Here is a 26,924-nt window from a genome sequence, read left to right as displayed (position 1 = left end):
TATTGGGAGAGTACCAGTCCTTCTCAGAAGCAAACAGGTACTTTTGATAATGAGCACATTTACTTCTTTATTTTCATTTGAATTACTGGTTCTAGCGGCAACTCGGCAGGCCGGCCAAGCCATTTAGGCCCTTCTTCTGGCTTCTCCTTGCCATACAGGAGCTCTTTCCTCTGTACAGCTGAGCTTGTCATCTTCTAGGCAGAGTTACAGCAGTTTGAGACGTGTTATCTTACAAACTGTTTAACTCAAATCTAATGAGAACTGCAATGGGGTGTCCTGTTCCTGTCCCATTGCCCCCTCAATCAGAGCAGAGATTATTGCCAAGGTCCAAATTAGTATGAAGTCCTAGTTGATGAGTAACAGGTCTGATGGGAGATGGCAGGGGCTTCAATTTGAGACTACGCCAGTGCTTAATTTGTAAATAAAAAGGTGCCGGTGCCAAAAACCCTCCTCTTAAAAACGCGACTGCTGGAATTAAATGTGTGAACGTGGAATACTGAGGCGGCATAATCCTGAAGCCATCTCGGGCCTCTTCAATCCACATAAAGCCACTCCTTGTCCCTTCAGCTCACTCTTGCAGCTTTCTACTTTCTCCTTTTATGACGCTTTTTCGTTTTTCCCTTCCTCCGTCTTCTCATATGTCTCTTTTGCTCGCAGCAAATGCTTGAGGCAGAAGAATAAGCACCGGCCCCAAAAAATAAGTGCTGGTGCACAGCACCGGAAACATCAAGCACAAATTAAGGACTGGACTACGCAGCCAACAGGGGAAGGAACATCTACCCATGCTTTCTCTACTTTACAAAGATATTTTGTATAGGGGTGAGTATGTCCCTTTGACGTAATCATTGGCACAGCAAAACGCTGCAGTACACTCAGTTGAAGGGCCAAAATCCCATATAGGGAAAACTGAATGGATTTCCTATAAAGGGGGCAGTAGAACGCTTTCCAGAGGTTACAGGAAAATATATTTGTGTCCCTAAATAGCACATCAGCCCCCATCAACTCTCATTCATCACCTGGCCTGTTAAGGAGGCCGTGGCCACAATCTCCTATGGGTGGAGGAGCACCGTGAGTGCATCCCTAGTCCCAATCAACATAGTTCTAAACTAGTAGAGCATTACGAGCCATCATCTCTACTGGTCTTGAAGATGCTGAAGCCACTATGAGAATATGATAGAGTACAAAGAGGGCAGGATGGCTAAACAGACAATACACTGTAGAGACCTTTGTCCTTGCACTTGAGCTAACCCTTTTAAAAGCAATTCTGTTTTTGGCAGATGGGAAAACTGAGGCATGGAGAGATAAAGACACACATTTAGCAATATGGCAAGTGTGGCAGTCAGACAAATTCGGGTCACTTGGTTCAAAAGCATGCAACCTCAACTCCATGCCACATTTCACTGTTTCGGATGGTATTTATGTGATCTGTTGCATTGTTTGAAAGATGGCTGCTGGTGGCTTTTTGTATCTGTCTCTAGATGCTCCCGTGCAATGGTTTTTAAATGTTCTCTTTTTTTATGTTTAGGGAGTTCTTGTGGATATTTCTGTAACATGAGCATGCACACCAGCTTTAGAAAGCTATTATCTATAATAACTGCCCGTAAAAGTGACGACACTCATCGATATATTTCTGTTACTTTAGTAAGACATACGAAACCCTAAAGCATTTTTTGAAAGAAGGGTAAACCACTGCACACGCTGCAGACTTTACAACATTGCTAGAAGAGAAGACGATTGATTTCATAGGACACAGAGAGACTAAGAGCGCCTTGCGCGAAGTGCGTTTGTGCTTGTAAAATCTGTGGTTTGCAAAATACCAAACTGTGCAAGAGCCCAAGTCGAAATACAGTTAAGATACTTTGAGGTCAGAAAATACCTGTCCTGCTCGTAAAATGCCTTCTGAGATTCACTCTGAACTGCGAGAAGGAGGAGGCATGAAAGGGCTGTCACCTACGGTATTGCGAGTATGTATCCGTGCTCTGTGACCGGGGTTGCAATGCCAAACATTTGACCTGACATTCATAAGGTGGAAGCAGTCCCTGTTGGACAGATTCCGCTTTACATGTGGATGCGGACAGTCTTGAGGGGAACAGATAAGGCCCACAGAAGGAATGCAGGTTCCTCCAATGTCACTCACTACATGCCATTTATTTAAAAAGAAAAAAAGCAGCCCCGTTCCTATGGAAGACGAGATCTTAAAAAAACAAAAAGAAATCGCATGCAATGAATGTGGCTATAGGAACGGAGTTCTGGCACCCGTCCATTTGTACAGTGTTGAAAAATGCCTCCTACCTGTTTCATATTAACGAGGCAGGTGGTTTTGTGATCGCCTGTGAATTCGCATTTTGCAGTGCAACTGATTAGAAGATCTGTGCCACTATAAAATACAAAGTTGATTGGAAACCAATTTGTTTGCAAAAATACTGACTGATTTGTGATCTGCCTTTTTATACGAGCACAAATTCATCTTGGTGACTAGAGTGTAACCAGCTCTTTCTGAAAACAACGCATTTGCCTGCCAGAAATTAGTGGCTGCGGCGGAACGAGTTATGTTTTGAAACTGAGCACACATTTTAAGTGGTTTGGGAAAGTACTTGCTGATAGTTTTTCGAAGACAATGGCCTGAAAGTCGTCTGATCCTGTACGGTTCCAGTACATCATGGGTACGGGCCATCACAGCGCTGGCTTTTATTAAGTGTGAATCAGAAATAAACATTCTGGTGGGTGGTTGCTATCTGGTTAGTATGTCACGTAATCCTCACACAAAGGAAATACCGACTGCTATCTGATCAAGGTGTTTGGCTATTTGATCAAAACCACAGACCAGAGAGGCCGCACTCCAGATGGAGCCTGACTGCAGAAGTGCTCTTGCACAAAACAAACCCTCCCTTCTCCTCTTGTCAGTGCACCATGGACTTTCTATTAGCCATATGGCTTTCGCAATGACGCAACCCTCTCAATACACCTCTATCGAGTGCTGCGGCTTGGATTTATTGACAGGTTGATCCGGAGACCTATCTATTTAGGTCTAGATATAGTGGGCTTGAGACCAGCTCCTAACCTCTAGAGCTCCCCGTCCTTCCTTCCCCCTCCCCCACTCCCAACCACACACACCCACACTTCCTCAGTAAGCAACCAGAGCTATACAGCCCAGCCATTTTCCCAGGTCCATGCGTGGTGTGCTACCTCAGACCAGTTTTTCTGGAACTTGTAATATAGAGTATCCCATTTAAAAACTGGGCAAGAAGTGTTAGAATTCAAAGGTAAAAAACTAGACTGGAGCAGCAAATCACGCATGGACCTAGGACATTTTTTAGCAATGGCATTGCACATTTCATGTGCACGTTTAATTTTTAACAAACAGGTATTGATTACATTTGAGCACCTTGATTGTTATAGCACATTATATTGTACACTGCTGACCAGAAACAACTAGGAAAATAAAGAGCGCGTTTGAATAAACAACAGTTTTGCAGGCAATCTACAAAAACATGATTCATGTACAATGTTTTGCAGATTCGCCAGTTGTACTTAAGTGAATGCAACATGGTAGTTGGGCGATATTGGCGGTGATGGTCTTACACATGGAGATGTAAGGGTTCAACGTTCACTACTGGGATATTGTTGAGAAAAATAAAGTGGGTTGCCCCTGTAAAGGATTCACAAAAACAAGCAATATTGTTTTTAAAAGCATTCCACATTTAAACTGGTTTTGTGTCAAGGAGATCTTGACTGGTTGTTTCCTAAAACTTTCTGCATTTTAAAGTACCCCGGCTCTGTTTACTAAAACAAGACTTCTAGACTAGGTTTGTATCAACTCACTAGGCACAACAACTGACATGTTGAGGCGGTGTTCTTCCGAAACCAACTGTTCAAAGCACTATGAAAATTGTGCATTTTTTAATAAACAAATTATATTGGTTTTATTGACAAGAAGTCAAGAGATAAACAACAACATAACCATTGCTCCCCATTCCCACTCCCGTCCTCCTTCCTCCCTCCCACCAGCAGTCGATCACAAATGTAGGACAACATTTCAGTGGGACAGATCCTACTATGGAGTACAATCTGTAATAGTCCCACCATTTCCTCCAGATCTTAACGAATTTCTTCAGACACCCTGGGGCAATATAGACTTGCTCCTCCAGTTTGGCACAACAATCCTTGCCAGGAATCCACATCTTCAGACTCTGTGGGCTTGGTCGGTTCCAGGATCATGCAATGCCTCTTCTGGCCACCAAGGGTGCCAGTCCCACCAGAACTTTGTCCCCTCGCGCTTCCCCAAATTCATCCAGTATCCCCAGCAGGGCCATCTTTGGAGTTAATACAACTGGGGTATCCAGAAATGTTGATAGGACAGTACCTATAAGTTCCCACTGGGGGGTAATCTTAGGACATTGCCAGACCATGTAATAAAAGTCTGCCCCAAGAGAATGGCATGAATGCACATCTGGGATCCGAGAGAATACTAGCATGCCTCAAATGTTGGGGAGTCATGTAAGTTTGGTGGAGGTAGTGTAGTTGGATCAGGCAGAGTCGTGTAGATATCACCATTTCCCAGGGGCCATGCAGGCCTCCTGCCATTCATCTTCCTCTATCTCATCCACCTGTCCCTCCCATTTATGTTTAAGTGGGTCTAGTGTCTTCTGGGCATTACATACAAGATCTCAGTATAAATGAGAGCTACCCTTACTACCCAATCCCCCTATAACAGTCGTGCCTCAAGGGGGCTAAACTCCAGTACTTCCTGTAAACAAGCGCCATAGTGACTCAGGGCATGACACAACTGTAAATCCTTGTGAAACTGAACATGGGAAAGAGTAACTTGAACTTGGAGGTCTGTGAAGGTTTACATGGTAGATCCCCTCCACACGTCCCCCAACATTATAATTCCTATGGAGTCCCAGCGGGCAAAGTCCCTCCAGGCATATCACCTGTACTAACCAGCGCCCATTCCAAAGAAGAGTCTGCAGAGTCAGACATCTGTCCCAGCCTGTGAATCGTGTTGCTCCTCTCCACACCAAGAAGACAACTCTTGTGACCTCCATGATGGCAAGAGGAATTGGATGGCAATAAAAGTAGTGAATGACTCCATCAAGACTAAGGCTAGAGAGTTCTAGCTGATACGTCGGGTCGCCCCACACACTCATCAGCCAGCCATTTATAACTAAAAATTAGGATGCCTGGTAGAACAAATGAATACCCACTGCCCCAGTGCCACCATCATACATAAAACAGTGAAGCTGGGCTTGGCTGATTCGAGGGGGCCAGTCCCTCCACAGAAAGGACCCAAGCAAGTCTGCTACTTCAGTAAACCAGGAGGAAGAGAAGTTTGCAACATATAAAGAAAACGGGGAAATGTAATCATTTTAATCAATGCCACTCTGCCCAGGACATTAAGTGGGAGGTGTTGCCATGCTACTAGACTGGTCCTAATCTAATTTAGGAGAAGAATAAGGTTAAGCTTAAATGTGAGGTCCAGTGTTGTTCAAATGTGTTCACCCAAATATTTGAAACTGAGGGGACGGATAGGAATGCCAGACCGCCAGTCAACCAATGTGCTATCCCCTTGCAAAGCAATGAGTAATCACTTCGCTCTGTTCACCCAGAGGCCAGCAGCCTCCTCAAAGAGTCAGAGGTGGTTTTGCGGCCCGTGGCCCAGAACCTGCTGGACCCACAAGGAACAGAAGGATATCATCCACATACAGTGCAATCCTATCCTCAAGGGCGCCACTCCATCTGCATCCCAGCAGCTGACGTTCACAACAGATGAGGTGAGCGTGGGCCTCAAAGCCAAGAAGGAAAAGAAGCAGAGACAGGGGATAACCCTGCCAGGTAACACGCCTGATGGGGAATATACAAGCTAACACTCCATTGACCATGACCTGGGCTGTCAGTTGGGAACACAGGAGCGTCACCATCTCCCAAAAACAGGAACCAAAACACATCTGGTTCAGCACCGATCCGAGATAGTGCTAGTCAATAGTATCCAATGCTTTTTCAAAGTTGACCAGCAACAAAGCTTCTGCCTCTTTGATCTCTCCTGCATGGGCCAATGCTACCTGTAACAGCCGGATCCAATGTCTAGTGCCGCAGCCCTACATAAAGCCACATTGATCTGGCTAGATTAAGGAACCCAGGACCGATGGACGCCTGGTTGTTAGGATCTTGGCATATATTTTAATACCTGCATTTATTAGGGAAATAGGCCAATAGGACATGCAGTTCATCGATAGCTGGTCTGTTTTAGAGATGACAACAATAGTTGGGAGGTCAAGTCCTGGAAGGAAGGATCCCTGTTTCGCAGCCTCTGAGTAAAGCCTGAGAAGGTGAGGAGTCATAATATCTTGAAGTTCAGAATAATATTCAAGAAGGAAGTCATCTGGGCCCAGGGATTTCCCAGTTTTCAAACTTCAGAAGGCTGCTTCAATCTCATATTCAGTGATCGGTTCCTCAAGGGTTTTTTGTTGGAGCTGAGTCAGAAGAGGGAGAGGTACGTTAGAAAGGAGCGGGTGAGCAAGTTTGGGAGAAGGCCTTGGTTGAGATGTCTGTAATAATTTGCAAACATTGTTGCAATTGCCTCAGCCGTGGTGACCAGAGGCCCTGTGTCATCCATTAAGGCAGGGACAAGCCTAGAACCAACGTTCTTGTTTGCCAGCCAATAAAGGAGCACACTATTTTTTATCCCCTTGTTCATATGTGCGTGGACAAATGGTGCACCCACACTGGCAGGCCTCTTTAAAGACCAAGTGGCATAGGGAGGCCCTATCTAGTTCCAGTTGTCGTGTCAGTGCCTCGGTTGCTTGAAACACTGCTGCAGTCTCACACTGGAGAATGCAGGTTTCAAGGTCTATCATGCCCTGCTGCTTCTTTTTACCTATGCGTTTGAGGTATGTCCTGGCAATTCCTTGCATCGTCGGCTTGCTCGCCGCCCAGAGTATGCCTGCCTTCTGAACCATTTCTTCGTTGGTTTCGAAGGAGTGCAGCTCCTCAGATAAGTAATCTTCCAGCCCCTTGTCCACTAGAAACTATGCATTTCAATGCCACATTGGTTTCTTATGGCGCTGTGGGGGCCCAAGACAAGATATATATAAATTCTGTTAGCTCACAAAAGGGCCAGTCCCTGCAGTTGAGGAGGGATGTAGATAATCAACAGGTTATATGGTTTCCCTTCCAGTGTGGAGGGGATCTGTCACTCATCTGGACTCCTTAATAAATCAGGAGTGATAGAGGTGGTAATAGTCAAATCTACGCAGGCAGGGACAAAGGGTGCCCAAGAGATGCGTCTCCTACAGAAGAGCCACACCAGGTTGGTGGTGACAGAGGAGTACCACAATGTGCTTGATGTGGTCTAAGAGATCATTCATTTTCCATGAAATAAGATTAAACTCCATATGGGAGATGGCCTGGGCTTGTAAAATGCAACAGGTGACACGGCCGCCTGTGATCCAGCAGAGAAGACCAGGTACCAACAGGAACAAATAGAGCAAAAAAAATAATTAAAAAAATTAACACAAATCCCATTTCAACATTTCCCAATAACTTCTCATAACATACTTCTACCAGTTATGTACCTGATGCTCAGGTTCACAACGTATAAATCAATAGTAGCCCATATAGGACTTTCTATGCGTGCACCTTTGGACTGCTTAACCATTGCCTTTTGTAAAAATTCTACCGGCAATCACAAGGCTTGCTTTAATTATGCTGGTCTCAAATCTAGGTGCCTGATTTAGAGTTTGGCAAAAAAGTGTACTTGGTTGCATAGGCAGTGGAGTACCCTCCTCACCAAATTGAAGTTCCAGATGCCTCATTTAGAGTTGGGCAGAATTGGAATATATCAGCAGCAGATACTGCTCTATCGCTGACATACTCCTCCGACGGGCTATCAGATTATGGCCCATCAAAGGTTTGGCAATTTGACCACCTGCCTGATTAGAGTGAGCATCAAATGGACAGTTTTTATGGTCCGTCACTACCAGGAAAATGAGCAGTGAAAACTTTTTAATGACCCCTTTGCCACGGGAGAAATCTCCAATGGTGGGGGGTGGGTAATGTTTTTATATTTTCAAAAAGAAAATCCCACTGAGGTTTTGTTTTCGAAATTAAAAAATAATATTGAATGTTTGCAGTATGGTTCCTTCAAGTTGACAGAGCCATCTGTCAAACTTGCAATGCTTTGATAGAAACCACAATGACGGCAGCTCTTGCCAATGCAAGAAACGTCCTTTGGGCCAGCAGACCTCTCTAAGTTCATCGGGCAGGTACTGCTTCATGGCAACAAAGTACTTTACTTCATCATACTCATGGAGTAAATCCTGTCCACCGAATTCTACATAAGGCCTTTCCATAAAATGCTCGAAAAAATAATTCTACACAATGAAGGGCTAGCAAAGAGCATTTCAATTTCCAGCCCACAAAACGTGGAGAACAAAAGTGGTATGTTTGGCCTTTTTCTCAAGACTCAGCAAGTCCCACAGGTCTGAACTGCCTGTATTTCCATATGTTTTTAAGACATTTTGCAAAATGATACATACTTCAGCAAGATTATTTCTATTTTCTCAAAACTGTCTTAAGTGATGTGAGAAGATACTACACTCTTGGAGAAACATTTTATGAAAGGACTGAGATATTTTCCTATTGTGCTTTCACAACCTTTGTCATTTTTTACAAAGGTATGTTATTATCAGCGGCAGCTCCTCCATTAGGGTGGCGGAGCGTCGCCCACCTCCCCTCCCCGACCCCAGCAGCAGCAGAAGCTGCAAAACCTTGAACAAACGACACGGTAATAAACCATATTTATTTTTGTTTCATTGTTAAAAGGGCAGGACCACGGGGGTACCGAACAGTGGGAGGAGTGCACTGTGCACTCCCCTCAGTGCATTTGTATGTTAGGCCGCCATCTCGGGCTGGACAAACACACATGCACAGTAGGCTCTCTCCAACACGGCAACTGTGTAATAAAAAATAAAAATGTACCTGATCCGCCGCGCCGTTCCTCTTTCTTCCATCGCTGCAAGCCGGCACAGGCTCCCAGTGTGCCTGGGTTCTCCCAGCCAAACCCGACGGTGCTCGGAGCAGCATCAGGGAGCCTGTGCCTGTCTGCACTGACGAGAGAAAGAGGAGCAGCGTGCATCAGGTGCACTTTTTTATAATTAAATTTTAGCCCCGTAACCTCGCGCGTCGCACACGCCCATTGTGAGCGAAGTGAGCCAAGACTGGTCATTATTGCACTTTTCTCCCACAATATAAAAATATATCTAGGGTGAAGAAAGTTGGGCCGAAATTCGAGGTGGGTACTGAGCCCCCCACATTCAAATATATTTAAGCACCGTTATTGCACAGCTATCAAAGTTAATTAAGTGCCTATCTGTTAGCTATGCCCTTATACCTCCACATTCGCACCACCATACTCAGTTTGGTGAATAACGAAACTCTTTTTTTAAATTTAAAGCATTGCTGCTACTGCCTAATAGCGGATACCAGTCTCTTGTTGTCCTGCAGCACTTGCTTCTACTTTGTCTGATGAATCTAGAATATCATGTGGCAGATTCATTTAAACCTTAAGGCCCAAATTTAAGAGGGCCTAGTGCCTCCTTGCGCCACATTAATGTCATTATTTTTTAGGCTAATGTGGCCCAACGAGGCCAAAATTGCTGCACCAGATTTACAAAGTGGCACAATGCATGCATTGCGCGACTTTGTAACCCCTTGTGCCACATTATGCCTTCGCCAGGCACAATGTATGCAAGGGGGGCATTCCCCCATTCGGGGGGGTTGAATTTTTTTTGCAAAGAAATCTTTAAAATTTCTTTGTGCCTTTTTTCGGCATTTTTAACGCCTGCTCAGAGTAGGCTTTAAAAGGGGGCACACCATTTGATACAATGGGCCCCTATGTACTGTTCAGGGTTAGCACCAACATTTTGGCACTAACCCTGAACATTACATTATTAGCTTAAAAAATAATGATGCTATTGCCCACTACCCTGAGCCATGGTGCCCTGTATTTTAAATACGGCGCACACATGGTGGCAGTAGGAGGGCACTGGGGGCACAAGAAAAGTGGCGCTGCACTGGGTGCAACACCACTTTTCTTAAATCTGCCCCTAAGTGTTTCCATGGAAAAAGTCTGATCTTTATTTTTCCATTCTTAAGAGAATAACCAACTTGGCATGAATATAGCAAAGGACCACTCACCCTTTCATCTCAATATTTACATTTTAAGGGAACATCATGTCAGGGAAACTGATAACCATCAGTTGCTAAGGAAAACTGTGCCGGATCTTATCCTGTGCCTTCACCACCACTGAAAGGACTTTTCTTTTTACCTTTGATTTGTAATTGAAGTTATTTGATCTTCTTTAACGTGGGTTCGAGATTTTCTCTTTCAGGAAACGAAGTGAAAGAACATATGGGGTATGACAAAAGTTTTTTTATGCAGGAATCTTGGAATTTTGATTTGGTATTCTGTAAGTATGGTGGAATTTGTTTTATTGATATCAAATGAGATACAATAGGTTTGTAGTCGATCAGATTTAGAATATCTTCCACCAATCAATCTGGGCCACAAAAGCTGTTAACATGAACGATAGCCTTAAAACTGCAATAGAGAGTCGCAAAACATGTTAGGATGATGCCTGCCTTTGCTGCAAATAACGTTGCACGTGAAAACATATTATTGTTCCAAAACTGTATATCTTTATTGAAAGTCTTCTCTTAATTATATTTTGTGTATATTGTGCATTTGTGGATTGTAGAACATACTTTTCCTACATTATAACGAGTGTAGAATAAAAAATAATTATAATTGTATTCATTTATGGAGTTTAATAATGTAAGATTATATAGGTGGTGCCTGACTTCTGCGTATTATTACACGCCATACAAGAGGGGTGACTGATGGATTAGAGTGTATAAAGCACTGCACTCTATTGCTCCTAAATTATCTACCTTATTGCCTAACTTTACTCTATTATTTTGATAATCAGGAAGGACCTAGATTTGCAGGCTAATACCGTATACTCCCCACATTCCCCTGGAGTACTAATTGTGACATACAGTCCTTTAAGTGTGCTATGTTGATTGGTGGTTGCAGATTTGTCCCAATCTTCTATTAATAACTATCTGTGTAAAGGGAAACAAGGGCCTGCCATGCTGGCCCTCCTCTGTTTCTCCCTTCGCAGCCCACTCTCCTTCATTGAAATTGTCAGTGGGGGTTCAACTGATAGGAAGTTGTATGCCAAACATTTTGCACAGTGTAGAAGCCCACAGGTTTGTATTTTTGCGTTAAACTAAATGGGAGTTGTGACTTGTTGTCTAGGTTCAGTCCTACCAACTATTCCCATCCTACCTTCGGCCAGATTGCTTAATTACAGGTGGTATGGCCTACTGTGAAGGACCGTTGCTGTTCGAATGATCATGGCCATTCTTGAGCATGGTGTTTTCAGATGTGTTTTTACACGTATTATCATAGGCTCCGTTGTTGTGACCCTGGTATCTGCCCTTTGATGTTTCATAGTATAAACTGAACAGGGTTTGTTTTACATACCTGATTTGAGTGCAGTGCTTAATTTGAGCCGGTGGTTTCAGGTGCGGGGCACCAGCCCTTATTTTTGAGGGTCAGCACTTATTTTTCTTACTCAAGAGTTTACTGCGAGCAAAAGACACATATGGGAAAGATGGAGGAATAGAGAAACAAAAAAGAATCACAAGGGCAGAAAGCTGCAAGAGTGAGCTGAAGGGAGGAGGAGTGGCTGTAAATGGATTAAAGAGGCCCGAGAAGGCTTCAGGATTACACTGCCTCATTAATTGAAGCAGCTGCACTTTTCAGAGGAGAACATTGGGCACTGCACAGTTTTATATACAAATTAAGCACTGCTTGAGTGGCGAAAGTTTGTCTGAGGCTAGTCCTCTGAAGACATGGATTTCTTTTGAGGAGATAGTACCTCACATGACCCAAGAGTGCAGCTGCACCTTAAACTTATCACTTGGCTGCTGTTATGCTGACGGGATTCTGAGGTTGGGAGAACGTTGCTGCTAATTCCTGCAGGTGTGGACTAGTTGTTAGTCTCTATGGTGGTGCATGGCAGATATTTTCCATGCACCCTGTCCTTTCAGCAGCTCCTGTGGTGAGCTGAAATAAAACTTTTCACATCTCTGTGAGGAGGTGAGAACATTGGAAGCAATTTTCCATCACAGAGTTCTTCCTTTTTAGGTTGAGTGTGCTAGTGCTTTCACCTGTTGTAAGTATTGTGGGCTTTTAACCATGCCCGCCACACACCCATCACTTTCACCCGTTTGTCGGCTTGCCTTTCAAAAATCCTTTGCTATCATTGGTAAATATTTTACATTTGTCCCTCCTTGGGCCGGTTTTGTTAACCCCTTGGACACCGACCCTGTTACATGGATAATTGAATGTTTGCCGATACATTTGACTGCGAGCAAACTTCTTTTTCCCTTTGTGTCTCTCCTTCATGCTCATGGTGGCGGTTTGAATTGGCTCGTTTATGTCAACTGTTTCACTTTTCTTTTTCAATTTATTAGGCAAGAATAGTCCAGCTAGGACTTTGCAACACCAATAGCTCCAACTCAAGCAAACGTGAGACCTGTTGCACTGCAAATGCTTGTTTTCTTAAACGGATTTGTTTATAATTTTCATTTTTAACTGTTTTCAAAGCAGATTCACTGTTGGTGTGTTTCTGAAGCAAGTTTTGAGTTTAAGTTTCAAAAGTTGACAGATAGAACAACTTCTTAGCATTCTACCTGCTTGCCTCGTCCAAGACAGTCTGTTTTTGCAGCTTTGCTTATCTTTCTTGCCACAATAATAATTGTGAACACATTCTTGTGGGCACTTTATCTCAATTAAACCTACAGTAGCTATAATGAGATACTATGTTGTTGTTTGAAAGGTGGGTGACCCCTGTTCAAGCAATAGCAACAATCTAACCTGTGCTTAATAGCTTGGCACAAGAGCAGTGCGACATAAGTTGGAGGCAATATATTAAGTATTTATGCAGCAAACAAACAGCAATAAAGTGTAAACAAAACATACGAAAAATCTCACACCAATTTAGAAGTACAGAGTACATTTTAATAAATGATTTGACACCAAAACAATTGAAATGCAATCAGTAGAACCAGAGATATGGGGCCAGATGTATCATACAGCCGATTTGCGATTCTCAAATAGCAATTTTTAAGAAATCGCTATTTCAGAAATGCAAAAAGATATGTATGATTTTTGCGATTCGGTAATAGCGATTTCTTAAAAATCGCAAATGCTATTACCAAATCGCAAATAGAGAATCTGTCCCCATTCGCACCTGTGGGCCTGTTGACCCATATCTGTGAATTTTTTGCATTTCCAAAATTGCGATTTCTTAACCAGAAATCGCAATTTTGGAAATGCAATACCCCAGGATGCTGGGGGCCTATGGCCCCTTCTGCTGCATCCCCAATTTTTTTGGGGGGACATGTAAGGTGCACACATGCCAAAAGGGCATGTGCGCTTTACATGTACATTTTAAAAATGCATTTTAAATGCATTTTTAAATTTTGCACATGGTTACCACCAGGTGCAACCTGGTGGTAAATAGCGATTCCTAAATGCCCAAATCACATTTAGGAATGGCTTTATACATGTGCTAAGAAATTGCAAATAAGGAATCCTTATTTGTGATTTCTTATTTAGAGAGTCACAATTTGCGACTCTCTGAACAGGGTCGATATTTTATGGAATCGCTATTTTAGCGATTCCTTAAAATTGCGTTCAGAATGTCTTTCATACATTCTGAACTGGCTTTTGCATTCGCAAACGGGCATTCGCACCGTTTGCGAATGCAAAAAATCTTGATACATCTGGCCCATGATTTTTTACAATTTTGAGTAAAAAATAGTGCATGAAAGATCAAAGCACCACCTGCAGGCATCTAGTTGTGCAAGACAGGATCAAAGTAAAAACATCTAGCAGACCACGATGGTGTGCAGGTCAAATACAAAGAGTAGATTGGGCCCGGTCAGCGATTACCTTTGGAAATTCTGAAGAAATTGTTATGAGAAAGTTAATTGGGACAAAGTTACAGCTAGTGTCTGAGGAGGGAGTGTTGTTGTCGGGGGCCTCTGGACGAAGCTGCGGTGAAGATTTCTACTTTCAGACAAAGGGCCCAAGTTAGATGTCAGTGGACAGGTCACTCTGTTACAATGGTGATGGATATGCCATCGTCGAAATATAAATCCCATTATTTACTATGGGATTTATATTTCGGCAGACCTGATAGCCTTCCTTGTTGTGACAGAGTGAACCGTCCGCTGAAATCTAAATCAGGCCCTTAGGGGGTCATTACAACATTGGCGGTAAAAGTCGCTTATCGCCGTGCAGAAGACCGCCAACACACCGCCGCGGCCGCGGAATTACGCCACAGCTATTACGACCCACATCCCGAAATCTGACAAAATTCAGACACCCACACAAGTCCGCCACACCAAAGGTCAGTGATAAACTGGCGAAAACAAAACCTCCACCGTCACGCCAACAGAAATACGCCCATGCTATCATGACCCACGAATCCACGCGGCGCTCAAAATACACACACTCTTACAAAACACAGCCACATTGGACAATTCAAAATACACACACCTGATACACATACACACACCACTCCCACACACCCAATACAATATAAAACACACACCCACATCACCCACAAACCCCTACGACAAAAAATTCAGAAAGAAGGCCAGAGAGAGACACCACCATCCACAAACTAGCAGCCACAGGCACACAACACCATCACCCACACTACTTCCACTCACAAAACACCACACACCACTACATATCACCACACTTATCACCACATACACCACCCCACACATCACCTACACCACCCCATGGCACGGCAAAGACACCCCAGGTGCTCTGAGGAGGAGCTCAGGGTCATGGTGGAGAAAATCGTACGGGTAGAGCCACAGCTATTTGGATCACAGGTGCAGCACACCTCCATAGCTAGGAAGATGGAGCTATGGCGAAGAATTGTCGACAGGGTCAACGCAGTGGGACAGCATCCTAGAAACCGGGACGACATCAGGAAGAGGTGGAACGACCTACGGGGGAAGGTGCGTTCCGTGGTCTCAAGACACAACATCGCGGTACAGCGGACTGGTGGCGGACCCCCACCTCCTCCCCCACAACTAACAACATGGGAGGAGCAGGTCTTGACTATTCTGCATCCTGAGGGCCTCGCAGGAGTCGGTGGAGGAATGGACTCTGGTAAGTCAAATCTTAACTATCATATCCCCCACCCTACCTGCATGCTATCACAGACCCCCACCCTCGCCCCCTCCCCTATCACTCCAACTCCTCACAAATGTACTAATAACACAAACCACCCATCCCAACACCAAGCCCTGCATGACACAACAAAGCATGGACACCCATCACTAAAGCATGCCCACTGCACATACCCATAACACCCCCCTCAACCATCATCACACAAGCCCCCACACAGGAATGCTAGCACTGGGGTACACGCTCACCCACCCATTGCCCACCATGACACACATAGATGCAATAATCATGCTTTTATACCCCTGCAGGACCACTACCCAACGTCACCAGACAGGAGGGTCCAGACATCTCCACCCCACCCACAGAAGAGGCCCACAGTGATGACAGCAGCTCTGTCCAACTGGATCCAGATGACCAGCCCGGACCATCGTGGGCCTCGGACAGTCAGTTCCCCACACCCAGTCACAGGCCACCACAGACCTTCCACCCTCTGGTAACACCAGCACAGCACCCACCCAGCGGGCCCATACCTCCGTCCCCAGGACACGTCAATCAGCTGTGTGTCCACCACTACAGGGAACCCAGGATAACCCACCACCCCAACAACAACACGGACCTGGGGGCAGTGGTAGTGGGCACACGGTCCAGGGGACGGAGGCACAGGAATACAGGGGAACTGGGAGGGCTGCTGTGCGACATGGGGTGGACAGGCCTAGGGAAACCACTCTCCATGAGGCCCTCTCCTCCATCATGGGAGCCTACCACCACTCCCAGGAGACGATGGCAACTCCCTGTTCTTGTGTGCATCAGCATCATCAGGCGGAGGTACAGTGGCACCGGAGCACGAGGGAGCTGCATCCCACATGGCCATGGAGGGCCACACCACGGACTCGGAATACACCAGTGGGACGGAGGGCGAGGGGAGCTTAACGGCGGGGACAGGATCAGCAACCAGCGACACGGACTCATCCTCCAATGGGAGCTCCCTTGTGGTGGCGGCAAAATCTGTGACCCCCACTTCTACAGGTACAGCCTCCACCCCCCCCTTCCAGCACCGCCCCCCCAGCAGCCCTTCAGCCTTCGCCCCGTGCCCGCTCACCCAGGAGGGTGGGCATCACCTTCGTCCCAGGCACCTCAACCCCTACCCCTGTCACCTCTGCTGCCCTCAATGAGGAGGCCATTGACCTCCTCAGGTCCCTCACCGTTGGGCAGTCTACCATTTTGAATGCCATCCAGGGTGTAGAAAGGGAACTGCAACACACTAATGAATTCCTGGAGGGCATTCATTCTAGTCAGGCTGCCCTTCATCGAACCCTGCAAACTCTGGCCTCAGCACTGACGGCAGCCATTGTCCCTGTGTCTAGCCTACCCCCTCCAACTTCCTCCACCCAGACCCAATCCCCTGTACCAAAGCCTATCCCAAGCACACCATCAGACCAGCCTGCACACACCTCACCACACAAGGGAAGCTCAGGCAAACTTAAGCACCACACATCCCACAGGCACTCACGCAAGCATCACACACATACAGACACACCAACATCCACTGCCTCCACTGTGTCCCCCTCCTCCTCGTCTCCCTCCTCCCTCCCAGTCTCGTCTACACTCTCACCTGAATGCACTACCTCTACAGCCACTACGTCCCGCATCAGCATACCCACCCCCACACCCTGCTCACGTGCAGTCACCACCCCCACTCCCATTTACTTTACACGTCCCCTGTGTCCTCTCCCAATGTGTCTGTGACACCCCCTCCGAAGATACACAAACGCAGGCACACACCCACCCAACAGCCATCCACCTCACGACAGCCTCCAGCGCATGCACCTTCACCCAAAGTCACCAAACGTACACCTCCTACAACCACTACCTCGTCCTCCACTCCCAAACCCCCTCCAGCTACCTATCCCAGTGTTCCTAAGAAACTTTTCCTGGCCAACCTTGACCTCTTTCCCGCCCCCCCCTCCATCTCATAGGTCCCGTACTAGCACCTCAGCCAAAAAATCACCGGGGCCAGTGGTGCCTGTTACAGGCATGTGGAGTGCACCGGCCACCAGGCCAGCCAGTGTGGCACGGAGCCACAGCACAGCCAGTCCCCCCCCCCTGTGAAGCACCAGAAGTTGGACAGTGCCCGGCAGGAGAGAGGGAAGACTCCAGCCAGCAAAGCCGCTCACAAGGGTCCGGGGGTAGTGTCGACTCAGCTGTGACTCCTCCCAAGGTGGGGAAGGGGCAGAAGAAATCTCCAAAGTCTGGGAGGAGCAGCACAGCGGAGAAGACCGCCATCATCCCCGCTGCCCAGGAGGCCACCGCCAGCCCAATCGTCACTGGCCAGGAAGCCACCGCCGGATTCACTGCCCAGGAGGCCAGACCAATCATCACTGGCCAGGAGGCCACCACCAGAGTCACTGCCCAGGAGGCCAGCCCAATCATCACTGGCCAGGAGGCCACCGCCAGAGTCACTGCCCAGGAGGCCAGCCCAATCGTCACTGGCCAGGAGGGCCCCGCAAGCCACAGCCCAGCTGACCCATGAAGGACCGCCAGCCACAGGCCTGCTGGGCAATAAAGGACCGCCTTGGCAAGCACCGCTGAACAGGCCAGGGACCGCTGAACAAGGCAAAGGCCGCCATGGCAAGCACCGCTGAACAGGCCAGGGACCGCTGAACAAGGCAAAGACCGCCATGGAATGCACAGCTGAACAGGGCAAGGACCGCCAAGTCAAGCACCGCTGAACAGGGCAAGCACCGCTGAACAGGTCAGAAACTGCCAACTGAAGCACCGCTGAACAGGGCAAAGACCGCCATGGAATGCACCACTGAACAGGGCAAGGACCGCCAAGTCAAGCACCGCTGAACAGGGCAAGCACCGCTGAACAGGTCAGAAACTGCCAACTCAAGCACTGCTGAACAGGGCAAAGACAGCCATGGAATGCACCGCTGAACAGGGCAAGCACCGCTGAACAGGTCAGAAACTGCCAACTCAAGCACCGCTGAACAGGGCAAAGACCGCTATGGAATGCACCGCTGAACAGGGCAAGCACCGCTGAACAGGTCAGAAACTGCCAACTCAAGCACCGCTGAACAGGGCAAAGACCGCCATGGAATGCACCGCTGAACAGGGCAAGGACCGCCAAGTCAAGCACCGCTGAACAGGTCAGAAACTGCCAACTCAAGCACCGCTGAACAGGGCAAAGACTGCCATGGAATGCACCGCTGAACAGGGCAAGCACCGCTGAAGAGGTCAGAAAATGCCAACTCAAGCACCGCTGAACAGGGCAAAGACCGCCATGGAATGCACCGCTGAACAGGGCAAGCACCGCTGAACAGGTCAGAAACTGCCAACTCAAGCACCGATGAACAGGGCAAAGACCACCATGGAATGCACCGCTGAACAGGGAAAGCACCGCTGAACATGTCAGAAACTGCCAACTCAAGCACCGCTGAACAAGGCAAAGGCCGCCATGGCAAGCACCGCTGAACAGGCCAGGGACCGCTGAACAAGGCAAAGACCGCCATGGAATGCACAGCTGAACAGGGCAAGGACCGCCAAGTCAAGCACCGCTGAACAGGGCAAGCACCGCTGAACAGGTCAGAAACTGCCAACTGAAGCACCGCTGAACAGGGCAAAGACCGCCATGGAATGCACCACTGAACAGGGCAAGCACCGCTGAACAGGTCAGAAACTGCCAACTCAAGCACTGCTGAACAGGGCAAAGACAGCCATGGAATGCACCGCTGAACAGGGCAAGCACCGCTGAACAGGTCAGAAACTGCCAACTCAAGCACCGCTGAACAGGGCAAAGACCGCTATGGAATGCACCGCTGAACAGGGCAAGCACCGCTGAACAGGTCAGAAACTGCCAACTCAAGCACCGCTGAACAGGGCAAAGACCGCCATGGAATGCACCGCTGAACAGGGCAAGGACCGCCAAGTCAAGCACCGCTGAACAGGTCAGAAACTGCCAACTCAAGCACCGCTGAACAGGGCAAAGACTGCCATGGAATGCACCGCTGAACAGGACAAGCACCGCTGAAGAGGTCAGAAACTGCCAACTCAAGCACCGCTGAACAGGGCAAAGACCGCCATGGAATGCACCGCTGAACAGGGCAAGCACCGCTGAACAGGTCAGAAACTGCCAACTCAAGCACCGATGAACAGGGCAAAGACCACCATGGAATGCACCGCTGAACAGGGAAAGCACCGCTGAACATGTCAGAAACTGCCAACTCAAGCACCGCTAAACAGGGCAAAGACCGCCAAGGCGAGCACCGCTAGCCCTTTAGCGGCAGGGGCAGTGACACAACTGGGACTTTCACGGGGTGAGTGCTGCACTCAGGGCACCAGTCCCCCTCCATAACCAGTGGAGACATGCATCCACTCCGTCTGTCCTGAACAGGATGAAGCACTCTGGGCACCAGTCCCCCTCCAGAACCAGTGGAGACATGCCTCCACTCCGTCCGTCCTGCACAGGATGAAGCACTCTGGGCACCAGTCCCCCTCCATAACCAGAGGAGACTGTTATCCACTTGAGAGACTGTGGCTTTGCTCTCCCCAGGATGCAGCAGTGGGCAACCCACCCACTGTAGAGACTTGTGAGACTGTGGCTTTGCACTCCCCAGGATGCAGCAGTGGGCAACCCACCCACTGTAGAGACTTGAGAGACTGTGGCTTTGTACTCCCCAGGATGCAGCAGTGGGCAAACCACCCACTGTAGAGACTTGAGAGACTGTGGCTTTGCACTCCCCAGGATGCAGCAGTGGGCAAACCACCCACTGTAGAGACTTGAGAGACTGTGGCTTTGCACTCCCCAGGATGGTACAGTGGGCAAACCACCCACTGTAGAGACTAGAGAGACTGTGGCTTTGCACTCCTCAGGATGGTACAGTGTGCAAACCACCCACTGTAGAGACTTGAGAGACTGTGGCTTTGCACTCCCCAGGATGCAGCAGTGGGCAAACCACCCACTGTAGAGACTTGAGAGACTGTGGCTTTGCACTCCCCAGGATGGTACAGTGGGCAAGCCACCCACTGTAGAGACTTGAGAGACTGTGGCTTTGCACTCCCCAGGATGCAGCAGTGGGCAAACCACCCACTGTAGAGATTTGAGAGACTGTGGCTTTGTATTTCCCAGGATACATCAATGGGCATGGAGCCCCCTCGTGGATCTGGCGTGGTGCACTCATCCGGCTGAGGTGCCCCCCCTTCCCTTCCCCCTGAGGTGCCTGTTGTATTTCTATCTGATGCCCCTGCAGTGTTCTCTACATTTTGATCAGGTATCTAGTGTGGGCCTCGCCCATGCATTTTGGGCCCAGTGGTCAACGGACAATGAATGGTGCATTACCTGCACTACTAATCGTGGTGTATATTTTGTTAAATGTGTATATATATATGTATATATTTGGTTACTGTATTTTGATATATTACAATGGTTCAACTCATTTCCTTTTGTCTTTGCATTCTTCCGGGGGGGGGTTGGGGGTTGTTACTGTAACGTTTGGATATGCATTGGTGTGTGTGTTGTAGTGGGTGAGGGTCGGGGTGGGGGTTGTGATGTTGGTTGTGTGTGTCCCTGTGTTTTTCCCTCCCCTATGTCGTAGTTGCAGTACTCACCGTGGTCTTCGCTGCCGGCGTTCTTGATCCTCGTATAGGAGCAGGAAGACTATCGTAGGGAGAATATGGAGTTCCGGCTCCATGGTGTCGTCGTTCCTCGTGGGATATGTAGAGGTGAGCGTTTTCCCTTTGAAATGGCTGTTTCCGCTGTGTTTTTATCCGCGGTGAATCCACCCCGGAAAAGGTGGCGGATTGGCCTGTTGTGATACTGTGGGCACTACATTGTCCTCCGCCTGTCTGTTGGCGGTGACCGCCGCGCTGTTTGTCTATACAGCTGTGGCGGTCGGAGTGTTAAAGTGGCTGTCTTTGTTGGCGGTTTCCGCCACGGTCATAATTCCAAATTTTTTACTGCAGGCCTGTTGGCGGTTTTACCGCCGCTTTAACACCGACCGCAGGGTTGTAATGACCACCTTAGTCTCTTTGGAAGTTGAAAACCTCCAGTGGGATGAGGCAGGATGCTGTAGCATGTAGAATTAGGTTTATGCACTTAAAAGAAGTGATGGTAAATTACTCCTAGTTGCCACTGATATTGCCCAAGAACGTGTGTCATTTCATTTTTATCTGTATGAATAACCTCCACTTATTCAAGAGGATAACATCAAAATGTTTTAATGGAGTGTAATTTGCATGAAGTATCTAAGGGTGAAGGATAATATTAGATACACTTATAATTATAGAAGAAATTTAATTGGAAATTAAATCTTTCAATTCTAGAAAAATCCCTGGCCTGGATGGTATCCCAGCTAAATGTTATATATAATTACAGATACCATTTTCTTCCATTTTGCTTTCACTATTTCATGATTTACCACATAAAGCAAATGTTGAAGTGTTGAAGATTCCTTCAATTATAATAACATAATTATCATCTTGCTAAAACCTTTGAAAGATCATACTTTAGTATTTAATTATTGCCCAATACATCATAACCGAAGAATGTAAACTCTATGCTAAAATATTTGCAAATAGACTACAACTAATTATGCATTCCAATATACAACCCAACCAAAGAGGTCTTACGAAAGGCAGGCTATCTGCTCATAACCCAATATTTATTTCTCATATTCTTTCTTCTGTTGACAAACTAAAATCCCTAAGGATTATTAGCACTTGATGCTGAGAACGCTTTTGATAAAGTTTATTGGCAAATATTGTTAAAACAATGCAATTGTTGCATTTAACACTAGTGTTTTTTTTTTTTTACAATGTATAGCCTTATATACAAATGCAACAGTTAACATTTGTGCTAATGGCATTATTTCTCCTTTTTAACTTAAATAAAGGTACAAGGCAGGGTGGCTCCATTTCCCCTCTCTTATTTTTGCTTCATATAGAATCTTTGGGCCTCATGATGAGTTTGACGGTCGGACTGCCACATTGCCATAGTGGTGGCTGCCAAAAAAACTGTCATGTTGGCGGTCATACAGACTGCCATATTACGAATCACACAGTCAGGACCGCCAAAAGCCAGCCAAAAAAACAACACCGCCAGGACTCGTGAGGATGGGAAGTAGGAGGTGTTACCACCAGCACCGCCAGCCCATCAACCTACCACCGAACCTATTACAAGTCAAAAGTTGCAATGGGGGTTCAGCCATGGCAGTCTTCCAATGGCGGACCGACCCACGGTGGTTCGTGGTCACAACAGTAATACATAACACCACAATGGATGTATTTGAAAGCAACACAGCTGACACATATTCCCACACCAACACACCTACAAAGCACACTATAAAACACACCCCATCACACACCACAGTCCTTTGCATTTTCACAGCAAGACCCTGCAAGACAGCGTGAAATTCCCAAAACGTAAAATCCACTGGAATAGGGACCCCTCAAATTTACACCAACCACACACACCCTCAACACACCCCATCACATCCATCTGCACTTATCTACTCCATTTACTCCCCATCACCTGCTCATTTTCGTAGCACCCACCCATTTATTTTTAACACCAATATGTCACAAAATCAAAATCCCTGTTTCACTGAAGATGATTTAAGGGTCTTGGTGGGTGAAATCATTAGAGTAGAGCCACATTTATTTGGAGCCCAAGTCCAGCAAACTACTATTGCATAGAAAATGGAAATGTGGCAAAGGAGCATTGACAGAGTGAATGCTGTAGGCCCCACCCCACGCACAAGGGACGACGACAGGAAGAGATGGAATGACCTCAGGGGGAAGGTCCATTCCATGGCATCCAGGCATCAGCTGCAGCTCTAGAAGACTGGCGGTGGTCCCCCACCTCCTCCCTTACAACTCACATCATGGGAGTCTTGGCTATCCTGCATCCTGAGGGTTTGACAGGAATACCTGGAGGAGTCGAGTCTAGTAAGTCACAACACAAAAACATTGCACCTAAATGTGTTGAAATGCGTGTTCACTGCTCACCTTTGTACACCTTCACTGCCATCCTAATCACCAGCCCAGACTCCACTTGTCCAGAGAACACTATCTGCTATCTCACATGTGAACTAAACTCACTTGGGGGAACCTGATCTGTGTATACTGGGTGTAGGACAGGGGCTGACACCATTGCAATTCCCAGCAGGCACTGTCCTACAATTCGCAAAACCAAAGGAGCTCAACTGTACAGTGTGCATGTGTAGCACAGGCAATGACTTAACTGCTAAGGCCACTCAGCCAACACAGTGTAATCTGCTATAATGAGCCTCCTGCCTCTACTCAGCCATTGAACTATACTCACCTTGAAAGGCTCAAAACTGTGTAGTGTGTGGGTGTAGGACAGGTACTGACAGGAACGCATAGGCCAGGATGCCCTACTAGTGTTTTCCCTCTCAGCCAACATAGTGTTCTCTGTCATAATGAGCCTTTCACCTCTACTCAGTCATTAACCTGTAGTCACTTAGAAAGGATCACGTCTGTATGGTGTATGCGATACATGGTGTCAAATGGCTACAATTCACAGGAAGATCCGTAACTGCCACTCCAAGTACTAGTCCAGTGAACACCTGCCAAAATACAATTTTCCTTGGAATTCATACATGAAATGCACTCACCTTGGGGGATGACACATAACAAGTGCATGAGGAACAGGAAGTCACATGATTGCTAAGTCAGGAGGCTAGGTCTACCCAATTCAGTGCACCAGCCCACTCTGCATATGCTCAGATATCCTTGTAGGTTAATTTGCAATGGAAGTGTACTCACCTCAGAGGATGAACCATGTATACTGTGTGTAGTACTTGGAGAAACATCACTGTAAATCCCAGGAGGGCAAGTCCATGTAGCTCCTATCAACAGGCTAGTGGCCATGTGACATTGCGCATCTGTCTGTGAACTCACTAATGACATTTATCCACCTGGGCGGGACCAAGATACAGGCCACGGTACACCTTGTGATGTGGCTACACACCCAGAACCATCTTTAGCAGCTAGGCCAAGATGTTGTGGACAGTAAGGACAGCTCAAAATATGGGGTATAACATTTTATGACAGATCAAAGGCCCCAAGAAGCATCATCTGAATGGTATTGGCAGCAGACATATCCACAATGCACTGACCACATGGTGACAACTACCACATATACTGCAAGGTATTGGGACCCCCATGGATGAAGCCCTCAGCGAGGACACCTTTCCTGGACGTATGGACGGGTCTGGGCCAACAAGGGCAACCTGGTCAGACGATACCTGTGAGCCTCACCCTGATCACGTCGACTCCTCCCAGCTCCATGGCCTCAACATCTCAGGCAGCCAGTCACCACCAAACCTGTGTCTCAAGGACAGTCACTAACATCTTATGCCCCCAGTCCAGGTTCCTGAGTCACAGCAAGCCAACTCCGACAATAAAGGAACTGGAACCAGTGGAAGGGGGAAGGCAGCGTCAAGGGTGCAGGGACGTGGGGGTAGGGTGCGTGAAATGGATGGATAGTTTGCTCAGTGTCAAGAAGCTGCTGGTGATGCTCCTGGCCACAACACCATCAGCCAAGTCTTGGGAGCCTACCAACAATCAAAGGTGTGATGGGCCAGGTACTTACTGAACTCAAGGAGAAGAAGCAGCTGCAGAGTGATTTCCATCTGGAAGCCATGGAAAAGTGGGAGGACTCCAACACCATCTTGTCCTCCCTAACAGAGGTGTTCAAGGAGATCAGCAGTACCCTGATTGGGGACCGTGAACAACAACAGACCCCTTCCTGTGGCCCAGCAACACCAGCCTCTTCAACATCTGCGGCAGCCACTGAAAGAGAGGTCCTGTCAGGGGAAGCACTTGCTTCAGACACCCCTGCCTCCATAGCTACTGAACCACCCGCAAGTGGGGACGTCCACCCAAGACTCCAGGAGGTGCGGATGGCAAGACACCAACTAGTGCCAGGAAGTGACCTCTTCCTGATGGAACTCCTTTGTGTGCCACAGATTCACTCTGTTGACTGGTCTTTTACCCCTTCCCACTTGCCATGGTAGTAGGACACTTGACTTTGGTCTTCAAATGTTGTGGCATCTACTCCATTGATTACATCCACCACATTCACTTTACTTTTTTTTTTAGTTTCAGCATTATTCCATGTACATATGTAAATAAACACACCTATCACAAAAACACTGCCTACTACCACTTTTTCTTAACAATTTTGAAATGTTGAATGTTAAACTCATGTAATGTACATGAGGAATACACAAGATTGTAATGGAATGAGGGAGAGGTCTCAGGTAGTGTCATGCTGAGGATGACTAGCAACACAATGTCACAAGGGTCTGGTCACACCAAACATTTTATTGCACTGTAGTGCATATAGGCTGCAGGGGCGGCTCCCCCGCTGTGACAGAGGAGCATCGCCCCCCACCACCAGCAGGAGCTGCAAACCTTTAGAAATAAAACAATAAGAAACAGTGTTTATTATCTGTCACAATGTTCTTTCCTCGGGATGTGCACGTTGCTGAACAAAAGGCCCACCTTCCGGCATCATCAACTCCGAAAGCTATTATAGCACAGAGTTATGATGAAGCCAGTCGGGGGAAGGGATTTAGGGTAGGGAACAGCAGGGAGAGAGATCTGAAAGGAAAAAGGTTAGAACAAATATGCACTTACTAATTCATAGAAATATAACTCATCAATAGACTCTTGACTAAATGCGTCTCCGTGATATCAGATGGAGACCCCTTTTTGAAATGAGGGCAAAGCCCCTTCTTTGAATCATGAAACAAGAATAACCTACGACCTCAGAAACAAGGGATGGCAAGGGCTTTGGATTATGATCATACTCAGAATATCAAACCTGCAACATTTATGCATTCATAATATAAACCTTTGATCATGACCTAGAAAATCTCAAAGAATTAAATATACTTGCCACATATTATGCTTTCCCCCCCCAAAAAACAATGAAAACTATGATTTGCTAATCTCCAGAAATACTTTCACATTCACAACAATAAAGGCCGAACAGTTTTTACTCATTGAACTTGAATCGCTTTACGTATAACACCAGGAAGCACTTTTACTTATCTTGCCTGAGACGCTACGCTCGTTATGCTAAGGGGGCAATTTACTCATGTGGCCTGAATCAATTTGATTGTTGTGCCAAGAGCCTTTCTCTCCTGTGGATTGAAGCGATTTGATTGCCGTGCCAAGAGCGCTTTACATCTGTGGACTGAAGCGCTTGAATTGCTGTGCCAAGAGCGCTTTACATCTGTGAATTGAAGCACTTTAAATTGCCGCGCCAAGAGCGCTTTACATCTGTGAACCGAAGTGCTTTTAAATTGCCGTGCCAAGAGCTCTTTACATCTGTGAACTGAAGCACTTTTAATTGCCATGCCAAGAGCGCTTTACATCTGTGGACTGAAGCGCTTTGAATTGTCGTGCCTAGAGTGCTTTACATCTGTGAACTGAAGGGCTTTGAATTGCCGTGATCGTCGCGCCAAGGCCGCTATACTCTGGAAACTGAAAACGCTTTGCTTCTGGAAGTAACGACTTCCTCCAAAATTGGATTAATCAAGGCCTTACCGCTACGAATACGACATACTCATTTTTTAATTCACTATGGAAACAAGGATATTTCGATTCCTAT

General features: G+C 46.9%; 1 protein-coding gene across 1 annotated transcript in view; it reads left to right on the top strand.

Moving 5' to 3' along the window:
* Positions 1-26,924, top strand: part of DMBT1 (deleted in malignant brain tumors 1) — a 624,760-nt gene that overhangs the window by 34,328 nt on the left and 563,508 nt on the right. The window lies entirely within an intron of this gene.

This window comes from Pleurodeles waltl, chromosome 6 (genome assembly GCF_031143425.1).
Source record: "Pleurodeles waltl isolate 20211129_DDA chromosome 6, aPleWal1.hap1.20221129, whole genome shotgun sequence".
NCBI classification, from domain to species: domain Eukaryota; kingdom Metazoa; phylum Chordata; class Amphibia; order Caudata; family Salamandridae; genus Pleurodeles; species Pleurodeles waltl.
Note: the sequence above shows the minus strand (reverse complement) of the source record. Positions and strands in the feature narration are given on the sequence as shown.